The sequence below is a fragment of the Charadrius vociferus genome, unplaced genomic scaffold, assembly GCF_000708025.1.
Source record: "Charadrius vociferus isolate BGI_N301 unplaced genomic scaffold, ASM70802v2 scaffold655, whole genome shotgun sequence".
Taxonomy (NCBI): domain Eukaryota; kingdom Metazoa; phylum Chordata; class Aves; order Charadriiformes; family Charadriidae; genus Charadrius; species Charadrius vociferus.
The window spans coordinates 2,260,333-2,269,031 of record NW_009648330.1 but is presented as its reverse complement, the minus strand read 5'-3'; positions in this window follow the sequence as shown (position 1 = coordinate 2,269,031).

The following is an 8,699-nucleotide window of genomic DNA, read 5'->3' as shown; positions in this document are numbered from 1 at the left end:
CTTATGACTTGTTCACAGACACTTCTTTCCCCTCCTTTATTATCCCCTCCCATGCACTTTGATATACATTTTGGTAGTAGAGAACTGACTTAGATAATTTCTAATGATTGGAAGCATTTCTTCCAGGCTAATAAAAGTGAGAGAACCTGCAAAGACTTTTGAACCTGGTAGTCCTAGGTACTCCCAAAAAAAGCTTGTATAGCATTATGTAGATATAAGTTTGTGCATGGAAACCTTATTGCAATATTCAGCCCAGGAAAAGATACCCAAGACAGAAGTTATTCATGTTATCTTGCACGGGCTGGTACTATTGTAGACGTGAACTCTGTCTAAAATGCTTTACAACTGAATGTGTGCTAACTGCTTTATTGAATTTATTTCATTAATACAACCAGGGTTTTCTCAAGATGTAAATCTGTATAAGCCTGCTCCCTTTCAAACAGGACTGTTTGATATAATTACCCTCTTACATTGGCAGCAGAGAACAGCTACTGGGAGGTCCCAGAAGCAAGTCCTCTGCAGAACTCAGGCTGCGTTCCAGTCCTCCCTGCGTGCCCCTCCTTCAATATTCAGGCAATGCCAACCCACTCCTGCAGCAGAGCTCAAACCTATTCATACAGCACAGCTAACAATAGGTCAACATAATTAAGTTAAAACAAAAAAAAACCCAACAAATTGAATTTTCAAAAGTATTCGTACACCTGTGCCCATCTACACACTTTTAAAATCTGATCCTTCTCGCTCCACTGGGAATAAGCACAAAAGTAATACTTTATAGGTATCAACAAAGTAACGTACCAATAAACAGATTCTGCTGAGCAACTCTGGCTTTGGAGCAGAGCTCAAAAATATAGGTCATATATTACAGCAACATGTTAATTATTAAGCACTGACAGATCTTGTAAGGTCAATTTTTAAAATGTGTGTCAGACTTCTGAATGATCCTTTTTTCAGTATGAAGTACTTTATACTGCATAAAAATAGCCAAACATACCCCCACACTAACTAGGAAAAAAAATTCCTAGCATGTCCATTATGCAATCAACTTTGAGGCCATCTTCCAAGGATCTTCACATCCATATGAAGTTATACAACATGTCAACTACACGTTAGGCTTCACACTGTAATACTGAGCACTACAACAGTAGTAGATTCAGACAGTACCCACAGAAAAAATTGCCAGAATTTACACAATTTCCCACTATAGTCTGCTTTATTCTGAAAGCCTCCAAGATTAATGAGGAACCTCACTAACTGCACTGTAGCTCAAGTGACACCCTTATCTTACCTAACAGTGCAGACAAGATCCTCCTCTCTCAATAGCTTTTACCAGATCTTGGGTGGAGTCACACAAGCAATTAGCAAGGACAAGACAGGTGTAGGCAGAGGATCACTTGCAGACAAAAGCTCCGTCCTTTCGAGAATTACAGAAATACACTTTTTTTTTTTTTTGGCATCGTACCAGAGACGCAAAGGAGAAAGGAATGCCCTTTCAAGTCTGTCAAAACAGCCTTGTACTATAGCCTCCTAAATCTACATGATACACCTGCCTCAAACAGCATTTGTCACACACAGGTGGAACAGACAAATGCTCAGGCCAGAGTTTCCTTGCACAGACAACAATCATGAATTAAACCCTAGAAGTTCAGGAGTTTTAGTCTGGACTGTGGAGCCTTTGTGCAGTGCCTATTTAGGTGGAGTCTAGGCATAAAAAGGCCAGTAATTGCATTTCCCTCGTTACTTGTCATCTGTCCATGTAGCTCCCATGCTACAGGGTTCCCTGGTGGGGCCTCCTTGCTCCGTCAGCCATGCCACATGGCTGGGTTTCCCAGCACAGCCAGTCCTGTTCTCTAGACTCTACCTGGCAATGCTCTCTTTGCTGCAGACACACATTCTGGCTTCAGCTGCGCATCGCCACGCTCCAGCAATACCTATACACCAAAACATCTACAGCCAACCAGATGGCTTTCCAACCAGTCCCCGTGGAGAACCAGATTACATGCATTGCCATGGCCAGGGACGGGACTTCTCTGCTTCGCTGCAGAGGCAGACAGCTGGAGGTCAAGGATGGCACATTTTGCTAGCTATCCACCCTACTGTTCTATGCTCTACCGCCAACACCTGTCAACACCTTTTCTTATGACAACACACTCCAGAGCCTGGACACCACCAGCTTTATTGTCACTGTCTATAGTCTCTAACATCCACCTACACTCCCAACGGACTATTTAGCAGGGATAGTTGAGGACTGGGCTGCTGCTTTGATATCAGCGCAAAGGCTTATTTTTTCACAGCTGTTCTTTTACTTGGCTGAAAAAAACCTTGTAGGAGTTGTCAGCCAAAGGAAATTAGTGTTTTCTCTGCTACGGAGCCTAATTGGTTTTTCCTCCACTGACAGCTCTTCAAGCTAAATTTAGGGAGCCAGGGAAATTAGACTGAATGCTATTTGGCCGAGACTATGGCCTACTTCCCATACACACATAATGACGCAAGGGAAGGGTTCCTTTAATTCACTTTGTGCTGCAAAACTACAGAATACGAACAAATAGCAGGTCCATCACACAAAAGATAACCTACTTACGATGTATATTAACTATGTGATCAAAGGTACCTTTAGAGACCCACATCACTCATAACAAATGCAGAAACCCAGATCTCCAGTGAGCAAGCAAGACAAGAGGGATTTCATACATTTCCATAAATGAAATCAGTCAGTTTCTACCCAGCTGTCACGATTTGTCCCATTACTTATCTGCTCACATTGTTGTAGTCAGCACGTAGCTTTGCCAGCTCTGACAATTTACCCCTACGTTTCACAATACTTGAAGAAATCAACACCTCCTGAAACTAATCAACTATGGAAAAAGCTCAACTTTCATTTAAACCAGTAAGTTCCCTAACCTCTTGCTTACAAAGACAAGCTTGAAAATATGACCCAAACACAAACTGTTGTTCATGGAGAAAGCAAGTAATTTTTGGGTGCATTACTCCTTGCTTTTGAGCATGGTACATCTGTTGCTATTCCTGCAAGTGTGACTTCCAAACCTGAAAGCTGGTGTTCCCCTTACCTTGAGTAAGGAATTAGAGCATCTGGGAGCTCAGGCTCAGCATTAGCCTATGAAGCTGGCATACGTCAAAACAGACCTATTCCATAAGCACCAAGTGTCACAGTTAAATTATCAGGCACATAAAAAGGCGCATACTCATACACAAGTTTACAACATCGATTCCTTTACACTAAAGTAAATGTTATTACTATTCTCCACCCCTCAAAAAAGGAGTAAGTTTACCGGAATACGATTAAGCAGCTTTTCATGCTATGGGTCATCTCTTCAGCACATATGTTCCCCCTGACTGCACTTGGCTGGCATTCTTCCGACTTATCTCACTGACCTGTTTTAAGTTATCCTAGGATAATCATATTTTTCCTCTTATCTGTTTTTAGTTAGAGTTCTGCAGCCAGTTTTCCTGTTGACTCCACGGGGCACAGCATCAGCCACAGGCCAGTAGGATTTGCTCTCTACCCCTAGCTTTTCACACACCCACACTTTCCTGTATTCCCTCCCCGGTGGAATGAAATTATCCAAGAATAAATTTGCGCAAAAAAGGAGTTGTTTTTCCCCTCCCAATCAATTGCCATTTCACAATCAATTGACATTTTTCTCACCAGCAACAATATATCAATTTGTGTTACCACAAGGAATACCAGTAACACCTTTTACCAGGGTCTCTTCCTCTGAGCCTGAATTTCTCTTCTAGTTTTCTGCAAATATCATCTTCTGATCAAGTAAAGCATAGCCAAGTCTCTTACTATTAACAAAGAAAAAAGTCTTTCTTCATACACTTACAGCTTTGTATTTCAATCACTGCTCTGTGAAACTCTAAGTTTCAATCATGTAATGCCCATCCAAATAATGCAACATTTCTACATCTCCTTTAACTGCTTACATTTTCAAGTTCTTCATTCACTCATGTTTTGCTCAAGTTAAAACTATGCACAGGTTCTCAAAGGATAAATGTTATTGATTAAAATCCCTTTCTGCATCACCACGCTCTCTTCTTTTTACATCTCTCAGCCATATAACGAAGTCATCTTCCATCACTCAGGGCAGTCACATTGTCAGCAAAACTCTTGCTCAGAAGCAAACCACTCTGTTCACCCATCTGTTCTCCCGCACCCACTCTGAATATGGCTGGAAACAAGACTGGCCTCAAAGGCCAAAGAAGAATTAAGCTTTCTGGGCACACTGCGGGCCAAACAGCAGAGGAATGGCAGAAAAACCTGCAGAAATAAAGGCTGAGTGGTGGTGATCAAAGGCTGGGAGAGTCAGGAATAGTCCAAGGCCGGCTGATGCACATATTGTAGACGTACCAACACCACAGTAAACTCCCTCTAACACTTTCTGCTCCCCATCCCCTTGCAGCGCTCTTCTGTCTAATGGTTGGTGTTCTGGCATTAAAAATTCACTCAGTATCCAGCCATGGCAACCAGATGCTGACCCATTCATGTTCTATATCTATTTTCTTTTTCTACTTTACTGCTAGGTGGTTCCTATTATTCTTTACCTCATTTTTTAACCATTTCTTGAAAAAAAATTAATGCCACGCATAGCACCTTGTCAAAGAAAGAGTATTTGTGGCCATACTAGCTGATGTATGACAATTAAGAGAATTTTAGATTTTGAATTTGAATTTTGATTATAGAAAGTCTTTTTAAATCCTTGTGATTAATAGAGAACATCAATGTAAGTACTAGCCAGTCAGGCTTAAATTCCTGTTTTCATCATCCTTTCAACTTGCAGCTCAGGCTAAACAGCAAAAATCTCCTTAAAAACCCACTGCATTCTCATGTCCTTTGAGTAGTAAAATGTTCAAAGGTGCATCCCACAGAATGACAGGGACTGAACAACGCCCTAAAGAGTTCAGGATGGGTCAATGCAATCCAGATATGCTGCAAGAGCAATGAGCAAAGGCTAGTTTGTGTGGACAACAGAGTGGGTTTTCCTCTATTTTCCAGTTCTTGGCAAGAGGCATTTTTAAAGCATGCTTAGGAACCATACATATTTGGCCATTAACATTGAGAATACTTACCAATAGTCTAGACCAGCAGAAAACAATATTGGGGAAAATGTGGCCCTTTTCAGATTCTGAGAGTAGGCAGGAGAGATTTCAATTCCCAGATAACGACACGGCTCCAGCCTTCTGGGACAACCTTTACTAGTCATCCATTCCTACTCCTTTCCTCCCTGAACAGTGTTGCTGAGGGATGCAGGGGCAGGGAAGACACAAAGGCTATATATGCCCACGTGACTGTAAACTACAGGACTGCCCAGGCTGAATTAATTTAGAGTAGTGTTGGGTACCATTCCAAACAACATCTTGGATTTCAACCCCATGCTGCCATACATACTGGATCGAGCCTTAAGCTCAGTTCAGCTTAATTAAACCAAGGACATTCCTGTGAACACCCACCAAGAGAACTGCAAATTAAAATGCTGTCTCAAGCTTTCAAAAATGTTTCAAAGTATTTCTTCCCCCTTTTCTAATTTTAATAAAGCAAATGTGTCCACAAAGCAGAATTCATTTTTTGTCCACTGACATTTTCTGTCAAGTAACTTCCAGGCAAAAAAAGTTTAAAAACTGCAGTCAAAGGAATCCTCAAAATTTACTTTTATTGTGAATTCTTTATGACTACAGAATAGACATGAGTAATCTAAAACACTTTATAGAGAAACAAGAGTAAAAAATAGTCAGGTGAGGAGTTGTTCATAATTATATCCCTGTCATCCTTAGGATATTGGTTTTAAATTCTTTTCCCAGCTCCTTTTTAATCTAATGATTTTTCTCCTACATCTCATCACCCTTGAGTGCAGTGACAAAGACACAAAACATATCTTTTAACATGGCTGTAAGTGGCTTTTCATGGAGACATAGATAATAGCTTATCTGATTTATAGGACAATTTTCTTGCCATGGGTTTGAAAGTCTGAAGAGATGGAGGATCCGTTCCTCCAATACTTTACTTCACACACAGAGATAAGATAGTTCTATTGGAAAGAATATAAGTCAGCCCAGTCCCAAGACAGTTGCATGCCTTTCTAGAGACGGAATATAATAATTCACCACTGCAGAAATTCAAAAAACCTTTCCTCAAATCGAATTGCACCTTTCTCCTCCCTTCCCTGATAGGGCCACCAAAGTCAAAAGCAGCAGCTTTTACTTCCCTTGGTTACAGCAGAACTGCTATAATCATATAGCTGCACCATTCACAGTCGGCAAGAACTTGAGTATTTGACCTTATAGGCTTTATTTACTCTTAACACACATACATTTACCAGGCCTTCTAGATTTCTCCATCTCCAATTTAAAACTTTATGTTTCATTATGAAGTAAATATAATATCACATTCCCAGACAAGGAGACAGACCTGGAGCCTTACTTCTACTACCATTACTAATTCTTCTACTCGGTACACAGTCTCATTTGTTAGTACAGGTTTATATGGGAGATGCCATGGAACAGAAATTACTTCCATTATTTCGGGGAAGAGCATTAAAAAAAAAAAAAATACTGTGAGAAAACAGAGGCTTAGAGCTACATGATTTTGCAGGCAGCCACATGAATAAGAGGTCAACTTTTCTTTTTTTTTAAATTATTAAATTGCTAGACAGACCTAACAGCTATTTCCCAGTATTATGACTTGAAATGTTAGTTTCTTCAGGACTCTTCTTATGCCTTCCAGCTACTCTTAACCTGCAGAACTCTAGCAGTTTATCAACATGGACTCTTATCCCTCAGCTATTACACAGCATGTGTTTAACAGAGACTTGTGTTCCCTGCCCTGGTGATACAGTACATTTTCAGAAAACCAGAGTCAAGAAGAGGCCAGATGACGATTTCAACATGAGAAAAGAATGAGTTATTTTCTCTCTCAGTCCAAAATTATTTTGTGGAACTCATCACCACTCTATGTTCTGGAAGCTAAATTACAAACAAGTTTAAAATAAATACTTTCATGAATTCAAATGCAATTAAACAAGATGAAGCTTCCAGCAAAGAAAAACCCTAAGGAGCTGATTACTAAAAGTTGAGAAAGTATACATACCAGGGAATGGATACGTACTATCTTCTTTTAATGTTCTTTCATTATCTATTACCTGAGACATTACACTGAGCTGATTGGACCTCTATTGTAAATAATTACCACATCTTTATGTTCTGGAAAGCCACATTAACTTGGTTTCCAGCTTTGAATAATAATAATAAAAGTCCACAGAAGAATCTTCTAAAGTATAATAAAGGTAAGTGGCAGAAGAAAAAATGTAGTACATGAAATTACTGAAAGAAAAGGCAGCAGTAGACACACAAGATTAGGCATTTGATTGGATTAAGTTGTTTCAAAGCCCTCAAACAAATTGGATCACACTGACTGCACACTGCTCAGGATCCAAACAGTAATAAATGATACCAAATGTAGCATTTGGTATTGTAAGATAGGCTCTATACTTCCTCTAGAAAAAAAAAAAAACAAACAGAAAATAGTTACTACACATGTGAAAGGCTATAAAATGAGGAAAAAAACCCCATCATATAAGGCATTGCCATTTTAGGGGGGGCATAATCAGTCACTGAGAAAAAAAAAAGAAAAAAGAAAAGAGAGAGACAGGTGGGATTTTTTCTTTCCCAGTCCCTGGGGGCTTTATACGTCAAAGCTTGCGCTGGGAATTGACACAGCAATGGTCCAAGGGATCTGAAGAGTTCATGGCTCTTTCCCCACTGCAGAAGCCAGATGAAATCTCTGCGGTGCAGCACATTTTCTGCATTATTGTTTCTGCTCTCATCAGGATGATGAAAACCCAATGCCCATAGCAAAAGTCTGCTTCCTATGCCTCTACTCAGTATCTTATGCACAGATTTATGTGTGAATTAATAATCTAGCCCTTCAAGCTCAGGAAAAAAGCCCTTTCTACTTCAATCTCCAGAGATTTCTAAATTCAGACCCTGCAGGTAATCAGTAAGAAAGTACAATTAGAGCTTTCCAGATCAGAGCCTGAGTCCACTTCCCCTGCTTCTACAGTGAATTACTAAAGCTGATCAATAATATTCCAATAAAAATGCTGATTTAAGAGAACGAAAAAAATATTCCTTGAGAACATGTTTATTCTACTCCAAGCCTCCTCAGAAGGCAGGCGCTCCCTGCTGCCTGACCAGCTGGCTAGCCTGGATGGCTTCTTTCCAGCTTGCCTACCAGCCAGCCGGGCAGCAGGCCAGCGTGCCCAGCAGCCCCCAGCTGGGGAAGAACCACATTCGCAAAAAAAAAAGAAAAGAAAAGAAAAGAAAATCTGAAACAAATTGTTCTATTGTTCTGTTTTGCCTGAAGTTCCACCACGTCAACATGCTGTTTCAGCATGGGATCAAACAAAATGTCAACAACCCAGAATTTTCCACAAAACAGAAATACCCTTTTCTGGCCAATTTTCGTCACAATCTGTATGTGTGCTGTTATTACTGCCTCTCCACAAAAATAACTGTCTTACAGCGTCTGCTTCATTTCCACTTCAGAAGCACAGACTTAAAGACAATGAGTATTGAGGAATCAGTCCCATGTTGATTAAATTCATCAAGTTTTTATACATAACATACAGCATGGTAAAATTCTGAGCACTGGAGAAATGACTTCAGTATTTTAAGACTTACAA